Source organism: Anolis sagrei, chromosome 1 (genome assembly GCF_037176765.1).
Source record: "Anolis sagrei isolate rAnoSag1 chromosome 1, rAnoSag1.mat, whole genome shotgun sequence".
Taxonomy (NCBI): Eukaryota; Metazoa; Chordata; class Lepidosauria; order Squamata; family Dactyloidae; genus Anolis; species Anolis sagrei.
The window spans coordinates 285,569,811-285,580,541 of record NC_090021.1 but is presented as its reverse complement, the minus strand read 5'-3'; positions in this window follow the sequence as shown (position 1 = coordinate 285,580,541).

The window sequence follows — 10,731 nt, the reverse complement described above, 5'->3', positions numbered from 1 at the left end:
AATGAAACGCGTGTAGGGCTTAATTTATTCTTTCCAATAATCTATTGCATTTTTGGTACATATATATTTTATTCATTTCCATAAACTGTTGCTATAGATAACCTATGTACATGCAAGTAAGTAACTTTTTTCTATAGAACTGCCTCATCACAAAGTTAAACAGCAATACAGATCTTTGTCTCCAGAAAAAAAATCAAAAATAAAATGAGATATATCATTTGCCATGAGCAGATATAGCACCTCAATATTGCCCATAAGTCATGATAAGTTTCACCCTTTGGGAAGAGAAACCTGATATTTGTTAATCTTCTACATTGTGGTAACCTAGAAAACAGAAAATGCTGATTACGGTATTGGTTAGTGCAGAAAAAATGGTCTGAGATTCCACTATCACAAACTGTAACAGATAGTAATTTTGCTAAAGATTTTAGTTGATTTGTGTGATATGTTTCAAGCTTGAGGCCCTTTTTTAAAAGTCTGTGCAATGTTTGTTTATACATGTTTTTCAATATTGGAGGTGAATAAAAATGCACAATATGAAGGAATTTTCATATCAATTCCTCTGTTCCACCAAAGTACTGTTGCTCAAGTGCTGTTGCTCAAAATTATCAATTTCTCCATTGGGCAATGTGGTCTGATTGTCCTTTTGTTGTGTTTTATGGTGACCCTAAGACAAGCCCATCATAGGGTTTTCCTGGCAGAATTAGTTCAGAGGGGTTTGCCTGTGACTTTCTGTGAGGTTGAGAATGGGACTTGCCTAAAGTCACCCAGTGGGTTTCCATGGTTGAGAAGCGATTTGAACGCTGGTCATCTGGTCTCCTGGTCCAACTCTCAAATCACACCATTCTTAGGACCTTATCGGATGCAGTCTTCTTTGCATCTTATCATTTCTCCATGTTGCCAAAACAGATTCCCATGGAGCCCATCACATGACACAGGGCAACTTCTGTGAGGGCTCTGTGAGGCTCTGTTTAGGCAATGTGGAGAAATGGAACCCAGAAATGGAGCCCACTGAATAATATGAAGAAGTAGTGAAGGGAAAGGAGAGAAGGATGGGAGTTCATCCCAGAAGACAGGAAAGAGTAAGGAGGACTGTTCCCTCCACTTTCCCCCTCTTTCCACCTGCCCATCTGATGAGGTCCTAACTCTCTTACAGGCAGGCAAATGCTATTCACTTGCTTTCTTTTAAAGGTGCTTTTCAAGATTCATGGTTCACCTCCTAATATTTGCCAGTTGCTTTCATATAAATATTACCTTTTAAATGTGGGAATGGGAAACAACTGGGATGGGACTGATGGCAATTGAGAATCCCAACACCATTTCCCCAGTCTATCTCCAATGTGTATTCTTTTAATATACAAGCAAATATGGCATGGGAAGAACAGCTGAGTAGCTCAGTGCATGGCATGTTCTTTGCAGGCATTCAATTCAATCCCTGGAATCTAATTAAAAAGAGTCAAGTAGCAAGTGATGTGAAAGATGTGTCTGAAACTCTGGAGGGCTCCTGCCAGTGAGAGTAGGCCAGCCTTCTCCAACATGGTGTGCTCCACCAGTCCCAAGCAGGAATAATGAAGATTAAAAGCCAAAGTATATGGAAGGTATCAGACTAAAGAAGGCTGGGATATATTATGTCGGTGCTGGTCCAATGGGTGGCAGGCAGATTGCTCACTGGAGAGGCGTACAGGGAGAATATAACCCCCCTGTTGAGCCAGCTCCACTGGCTACCAATCTGCTACCAAGCAGAATTCAAAGTGCTGGCGTTAGCCTATGAAGACCTAAACGGTTCCAGCCCAGCTTGCCTGTCCGAACCTATCTCCCTCTATGACCCACCTTGGAAGTTAAGATCATCTGGGGAGGCCCTGCTCTTGATCCCACCACTTTCGCAAGTGCAATTGGTGGGGATGAGAGAGAGGATCTTCTCAGTGATGGCTCTTTGTCTATGGAATCTCCTCCCTCCACGAAATCAGGTCAGCTCCCTCCCTCCTGTCTTTCAGGAAGAAGCTTAAGACATGACGGTGGGACAAAGCATACAACCAGTAAATAGTGCAACAAGGATAATGGACTAATGGAACTGACAATTGGAAAGGCCTTGGACTACGATTTGGATTACATGATTTTAATTGATGTTTTAATAATTGTTTAATTGTATGGTTTTAATTGTATTTGTTTATTTTTATATTTATATGTATTGCCATCAAACAACTGTCTGCTGTAAGGCCTCCCTGAGTCCCCTTTTTAGGGTGAGAAGGGCGAGATACAAATATGTGAAATAAATAAAATAAATAAATCTATAGATAGATGACGATATCCTGTGTTCCCATAGAAAGAAAACAGTACTCCTTTATCTTTAAAAAATCGGATAGTCTCAGCAAGTGATAACTTGCTCTATAAGAATAATAGAGAACAGAATTGGAAGAGGTCACAAGGGCCACTACTTGTCATGCAGGAATACATTCCCAACAGATGACCATCCAGCCTCTGTTTAAAAACATTTAGAGACAGAGAACCATCACACTGCAAGGCAGCATGTCCCATTGCCAAACAGCTCTAACCATCAGAAAGTTCTCCCTAATGTTTAGGTAGAATCTATTTTTCTGTAATTTGATTCCAGCTTGATGTTCTAGTTTCCAGAGGAGCAGAAAAGAACCTTGCCCATCGTCAATATGATATCCTTTCAAATATTTAAACATGGCTATCATGTCTCATCTCAACGTTATTTTCTCCAAGATACACATATCCAGCTCCCTAAGCCGTTCTTCATAGGGACTTCATTGTGCAGGGAAGGGTGACCAAACCTTTTGGTCACCCTTCTCTGCACACCTTCCAGTTTGTCAATATCCTTCTTGAATTGTGGTGTCCAGAACTGGACACAGTATTCCAGATAAGCTTTGACTAAAGCAGAGTAGAGTGGGACTATGACTTCCCTTGCTATAGATCTTAGACTCCTACTAATGCAAATTAGAATCACGTAGAATTTTAAAGCTGCCACATCATACTGTTGACTCACATTTTACTAGCTTGGTAGTAAAGGGTGGAGGAAATCTTGGATATCAAACTTTCTAGCCTCTTCATGGTTCTTATAGGCACTGCAATAATATGCCTCTTTGTGTCTGACAGTCCCATGGTCCCAATACTGTGAGGGTCTATGCACTTCTGGAAGTTGCTTTCTTCACCATAGCCAAGAAAGTGAGATTCCTCTCACATTAGTTTCCTAGCTGGTGATCTTGTAACATGTAGAGGAAAGATAACATGGACCAATTGCAAGTTGCTTAACAGCTTTAATCATGGCTACTGCTTGTGTCTGATTTTATCAGGTGTTATCTCAGATTTTAAACTACTTTAAGACTTGGGGTAGAATAGCTCAAAATGTAAATTTATGAGTTTGGGAAGACTACTAATGAATGGTAATATTTTCAAAATCTCTTGAGTGCTAGTGACATTTTTCTAAAAAGGAATCACAGCTAGGCCTTGATAAGTGAACACTTAAAATGAATTTATCTCCTTTCCCACTGAACATCATCGTGTGACCAATTCAGATTATATGAATGTCACCTTTCTTCCCTTTGCCATCTCTCTCCCACCTGTGATAATGGCAAAATGTCCAGCTGGTCACAGTCCTGAGAGAAGGGAGATGATTACCCTTCATGGCTGACAGCTTCCGATTTTATATCAAAGACTTGCATGTCTAACCTCCAAATGAGCACCATCTGGACTTACACCTGAATGTCAGCTTTTCTTGCATGGATTCTCACTTTGCTTGCCAATATGTGTTTGTAGCCTGAATGGGAAGTGTGAAAGGTGATGAAATTTGGCAGGTCTTTTGCATACGCTCTTATTTATGATTGCTTATTCCTCTTTTAGCATCCCATGTTTTTGCTTGAAGAAATATAGTGAATATGTAATGGTAGTCTATATAAGGAACCCCCAAAGGATTCTTTAAAATGGTTAGGCATTTGTGTCTGAAGATTTGGAGCTGCCCCATCTTCTCTCTTCCAATTAACAATCATTGGAGAAGAGATATCTCCCAGATTTTGGCTTTTTCTCATTTTTTCCCTCTTGGCCATTAAAAAGCAGCCACAGCAACATAAATATTTTTAAAAAACAATGTTGCCTCTCTACCTGAGATTAAAACCATGTGGTGGGCTGCCACCAAAATATAGTGCTGGAAGGGAATGCTATCCAGTCACCAATTTTTCATGAATACATAACTAAATTAATCTTGAAAGATGGTCATCCAACTTTTGTTTACAGATTTTCAAGGAAGAATCTGCCACCTCCAAGGCTGCATACTCCTCTATGGAACAGCTGTTATTGTCAGGATGTTCACCCTAATATCATAAAACAACTTAAGAGAACACATTCAACTGGGCTTAAATGAAGCTAAGATAAAGACATCAGGCATACGAGTCTTGAGGAAATGTTTGCTTGGGATGTTTCCGCTGTATGCTATTTTAAAAGAATACTGATGCTGACCATCAAGATTGTGGATTTTGCACTGCAAAGAAAGGTTGGGGAAAAGGAGATGGCTATCTTGAGCCTAGAGATGAAATAGTCAAGAGGAGCTATGGTGTCACAAGAAATATAATGTGGAATTGAATGAAATAAATGAATGAATTACACCTAATAATTTTGGAGGCACCATTCTAAAAGATTAAGGTCTGCAATGACTAAAACATTAAGTTCCCACTTGTTGAATTGTAATTAAAAGTTGCTAATGAGAACTGAAATGCTAAACTGCGATGAGAACTGTGACAGTGATAAGACAAATGTTTACATCTGATTACATGTGTCAACATTTGCTGACCAGAAACTGGATTAACTCTAAAGGAAATGATCTCTGTTTACATTAGTCAAAGACGATGCTCTTCCAAGTTAAACCCAGAACACAATGGTTAATTACCTGAAGACAAAACATCTATATCAGGAGGTGAAGACTCAAGATAATTTTAAACAGGACAATTATTTACTACATCAGCAGAATATTCCTATAAAAGACTCAATCTAATAATTCTCATGTGTGACGGACAGCGGAGCTGTTCACCTGCCTCTCTGGTCCACGGGAAGGACAGAGATTGTGCCCATAGATATGCTATGGGAAAACAGGATTCTGTACACTTTGGTCTCCCTTTCTCAAGGGAAGAGGAAGGAGTGTGTTTTGGAGTCATGATACAGCTACGAGTGTGTTTTGGAGTCATGATACGGTTACAGGGAGTCAGGTTCTGCTGTATGAAAAACAGCAATCTGATCCTTGGCATTTGGACATTTTAGAATTTTAGTTTTGGCATTTTAGTTTTAGCATTATAGAAGTTTTGGAACAATGTGTTTGCAGGCTTCAAGGAATGCAGGGTTTGGCCTAACAGATGTTCTTCTCCAAGGAGGGAAATATGCCTTCTCATGCTCCAGAGCATTGGATATAAGACAGGAGATCTGAATTACAAGAAAGCAAACCCATCACCCCCCCTCCTCCAATATGAAGAATACCCTGTTGATATGGGCTACTGGAGAGTGGAAGAGACTGAAAGCAGTGGAAAAACCTTATAAGCCATTTTAAAGTAAAGGTAGCTCACCATGAACACATTTAGCGCAAGCCTCTATATGCACTGCTCAAAGTAGATATGTTAGTTTGTGGCAGTGCTAGGCAGAGAGGGAAGGAGCCTCACAAAACACTTAAAACTAGAGTCAATAAGACTGTAGTCCAGCATTTTACCTAAACCTCATCTATATGTTTGGGACATTATGTGACAATCTCTCACAAAGAATAATAATCTTACAAAAAGTTATAATCTTTCATAAAAGGGATTTAAAATCATGATCACCATTATGCTCTATTTAGTCACAACTAAATATATCCTACCGTAATCGAGACAACTTTTAAAGGAAAAGGATACAATAAGGGCCATGAAATGGGCAGTGGCTGATAGTTTAATTCCATTTTAATGTTGGTCTCTTTTATGTCTGGCAAGTCTCTTTCGAGAAGATCCAACCAATCCATACTTCAAGAAATAAAGCCCAACTGCTCACTGGAGGGAAGGATAGTAGAGGCAAAGATGAAGTACTTTGGCCACATCATGAGAAGAAAGGAAAGCTTAGAGAAGACAATGATGCTGGGGAAAATTGAAGGAAAAAGAAATAGGGGCCAACCAAGGGCAAGATGGATGGATGGGATCTTGAAGTGACTGGATTGACCTTTAAGGACCTGGGGGTGGTGACAGGGAGCTCTGGTGTGGGCTGGTCCATGAGGTCATGAAGAGTCGGAAATGACTGAATGAATGGACAGCAACAAAGTCTCTTTGATTCCCAGTTTGGGGAAAGGGAATAGATTTGTCATAATTATCAGCAATTATTGATGGGATCAGATAGAATCATGATAAAAGGCAAAAAAAAAAAGGGGGGGGGGAATGCTTGTTTTTGTCTTGTGTCTCACTGAAATTGATTATGGCTTTCAAAATTGTACTTCTTCTTGAAAGTGGAATATGACATTTCTTGGACTATAAATGTACAAAGAGCACTAGTAATGGAGGGAAATTATGTTTTTGTCTCTATTTTGTCCGATTAGCTTCTTCTTTATGTAGACCAAAACTCCCAGGGTAATTTCACTCAATCTGCCAGCTTTCACTCCCATCTTCTCTCACTCCAAAGTATCGAGCTAGCCATAGCAGCTCAAAGTTCTCTCAAACTGTCTAGATAGTGTTTCTCTAATAATTATTATTTTATTTCTTTGCAATGCGTATGACCTGTGTAGCCCTACAAATGTTGTTGGACTGCATCTTTTAGCATCCCTACAACTACTTCTTGTTTTCCTGGAAATGGTCTGTAGACAAATAGCCAATGACTCACAGACTAATGCTGGTTCACTTCGAGTAACACTACTTTAGAGTATTTGAAACCCAACTTACAATGCTGGTATTTTGAGGAAAGAAACTGGAACAAATCTGGACAAATGGAACTAAATACAGACATTCAAACCACCACAATGTTTTCAAAGGCAGGCTCAGAAAGCAACTATTGAGAATGCTGTGTACCAAAACCACTGTCCAGTGTTGGACTCATGTGTCTCCCAGGATATCTTAATACTGGAGATTAAGGCAATGTTTTTAAAGGAAGGCTTTTGTAGTTCTATTTAATTCAGGGATGTCCAAAATGAATGTAAAAGGAAGACACAAAAGGAGTTTCTCTTCCTCTCTTCCTCTGATGTTGCTAGACTCTCCTGTCTCCTCACAGTGGGATCTTGGGTTCTCCTTTGCCTCTAGTCTGGTTTAAGATAGCTTTGAATCAAAGGAATCCAGGAACACCTTAATTTAGTAACACAGCTGTTTTTTTAGGGAGAAGAAGAGGCTGGAGTCTTGTCACATCTCATGACAGCAATCTGCAGACCCAGCAGGAGTGCTGTTCCTGCCTCTTTTGGCAGGAAGTCAAAAGCGGCTATTAAAGTAGCTTTCTTTGGTCTTAGCTTGCTTTGGTCTTAAAGAAGGGGAAAAGAGCTTAAGATCGGAGTGGTGATTTCAGTCATGCCTATATGACAATGTGCCCCCATTTAATGATTGACATAATTGATGGCACTGTGGCAAGGGAGAGGGAGATACAGAATCACATCACTGACTTTAACTCTCTGTGCATAAATGTTAGGAGCTTGGAAGTACAGTCCAAGCCCTATACCTGTGGGACAGTTACCCACAATTTCATCTACTCTCACTTGACAAAATATGTTATCTCTCAGAATTTTCTAGATCCTCTGGGTGATTCACAGAGATGATACGTCTTTAGGAATTTTCTGGGTTCACCAGGGCAATTTTATGGTAACTTCTGGTGTCTATTTCAATATCTATGATTTACTGTTTCTGTGGTAAGTCTATCCCCCATAAATACAGGGATTATATGGTAATTACTTAGGCACAGATAATCGTTAATCCCTGCAATAAGAAAGGCATTCCAACATTAAATTATAACATTGTATAAATGAGGGCTTAGTTTCCAATGTAGAGTAAATGTAACTTTCAATATTTTATCATTATGGAGGTGTGGTGGAGGGCTATTACATGGCTGAAGGGTTGGCTTATATTGTGCCTCCTGCTGCTGTCTTATTTTCTATTTGTTGGGATTGAGATTATGAGGTGGGTGGAAGATGGGACCAGTGGTGTATTTGGAGCTCCTGCAGTGATTATAAGTATATTCTGGATTTACCTGCTGCTCTGTTAAGTTAAATGTGTGCTCTGTGGGCTCTGGATCCTAGTTCAGCACTGGCAGGGCTCCTGGTCAACCTGTAGTGGTTGCAGAAGTAGTGGTAGCAAAATCTAGGGCAGATTCATCATCTTTAGGTGACCAATTTGCTTTAGATTCCCCTGTTAGGACAGAATGTACTTTGTACCATATGCCATAGCTATTTTTGTACCTTAGCTATTTTTCAAAAAAGCAATTTCCTGAGCTCTAAAAAAAAGTTTACATGGAAGATGCCAGAGTTATACTAAAGGGCTCTTTAACTTATTTAGCTGCTCAATATGAACAAGTAAGGAGTAGAGTGAACCCTCACTTTGTTCCTGTCACAAGCAAGGAATCTATAGTGGGAGAACCTGCTGTATGCCTGGAAGCTCTCCACAGGATTCTGATTGCTGATTTTCCAAGTTCCTGGATCATGTGGAGAGCTCCATAGTCAAAAGAAACCCTTCTCTTCAAACTAACAACCTTTCATGCAAAGAAATCAGCAGTGGGATGACAGTCTTGCACACTCCCCTCATCATCTTTAATTTCTGAATGTGGCTTACCGATACTTGTAAAGATTCTTACTCCCTACACTGAAAAGAGGAGATGAATAAAAACCTCTGGTATTGCCACACTCCATATGGGCTACCCAGCATCACTTCTAGTTGTTATACAAATCCACCATCTCTTCTGGCTGCCATTAAGATCAAGATATAGCCCAAAAAGAGGTATTTGGGAGGATTCTGGAGTGGAGTTGTTTAAAGCATTTCAAACACTTTGAAGATGTTTTGGTCACTTTTTAATGCACTTTCCACCAAATTGGCAGGGAGAGTTCACAAGGCACTTAAGCTACAATCTGGTGACTTGATCTTACATTCATGTGAGAGACAAATGCAAAATTCTGCATTTAATCTACAAAAATAAAATGTACACTTATAGGACGAGGAATGCTTGGTTTAGGAGCAGTCCATGTGAAATGGACTTTGGAGTTACTGTTGGTCATAAATTGATCCAGTTGTGTGATGCTGTAGCAAAGAAGATAAATAATGATTTAACCTGAATTAAAAGAAAAGAATAGTCTGGCCTCATCTGAAATATTGTGTTCAGTTCTGAGCACTTGAGTTTAGAAAAGACATAGACAGTTTAGAGCAGGTTCAGAGCAAGGCAAAAAGGATAATAAGCAACATGAATAACAAAACATGAGAAAAAGTTCAGGAGGCTGGGCATGTTGACACTGGTGAACAGAAGACTGAGTGTTAACTTCATTGCATTCTTAAAATATCAAAGGAGTAGATAGACCGGTTCTAATGACTTTCATTTGGGGGGGTTATATTTTGATGTAACATTAGAAGAAACTTCTTGACAATAGTGTAATTATCTAGAGAGATGGTGAGGCCTCTTTCTCTGGACATCTTCAAAAAGAAGCTATAGAGTTACTTGCTGTAACTGGTTTTCCTTCACTGAATGAGAGGCAATACTGGACACTGGACAGTGATTTGGGGGCCTTTCAACTCTATGATTTTATAAATTTGGACCAAGAGAGAATATCACACAAGTGCCAGAGATTTTAAGTTACTTGGGCTAATTAGTAAGCTTTTCTCAAACAAAAGCAATATAATTTTCTGTGTTGCCACAAGTGGAGCCAAGAACTTATTTTCAAGTTGGCACATTTTTCAGACTGAGGTTTAAGTTTGGGTTGGCATGGTCAAAACTGAAGAATGCTGCCAAGTCTTTCATGACTGTAGTAGTGTAGCCCCAAATGTACCCATTCAGGACTAGGAGATTCACCACAACACTAGAACTAAAATAGATTGCTTAGTCATATCTTGAAAGACTTGGTGTGTGTGACAAACTGTTCTCTATCAGAATGACAGTTAATCAAGATCCCACAAGCTGACAGTGATTTTCTTACACAGAAAAATAAATTAATGTTAAGACTTGGGCTGAGTTTATGCACAGCTCTGCATGCATATTTTCTGGCTTTCCCATATTTTGCATGGTATGTGTGTGTACAGTTGATCACTACAAGTATTCTTAGAAATTATATTTCTATCAGAAAAAACCCACTGGTGAAACAGGTGAGCTTGGGGATGTTAAAACTATAGATGGAACATAAGAATGGAAAGGTGTAAGGTGTGCAGTTCCATTTCAAAACATGGCTGCAAGAATTTATTGGATTCATTACATGAATTTTAATCATCAAAATACCGTAGTTGCTAGTAATTTACTGGTCTGCGGACAGATATAGCTGAGACTCTGTGGTGGGGAAACTATTGAATGTAAAGTGTTACCAGGTTTGAACCATCAGGCCAGAATGTGGTCATGGCTAGAATAAAGAGGAGCTAAATATCCCAGTGACAGATTTACCACACTGCCCTCCTTCCTCCAGATATATGTTGGTGTAATAACAGTACATTGGATTTGGTGGATCAAAGGCCTCCTTTGATCACTCCTTTTTTTTTGCTGCTAACATCACTTGAAAATTGTCAGTATACAGAAGTTTGCACAACAACAATGAAGAGGCTTTGGAAGGCA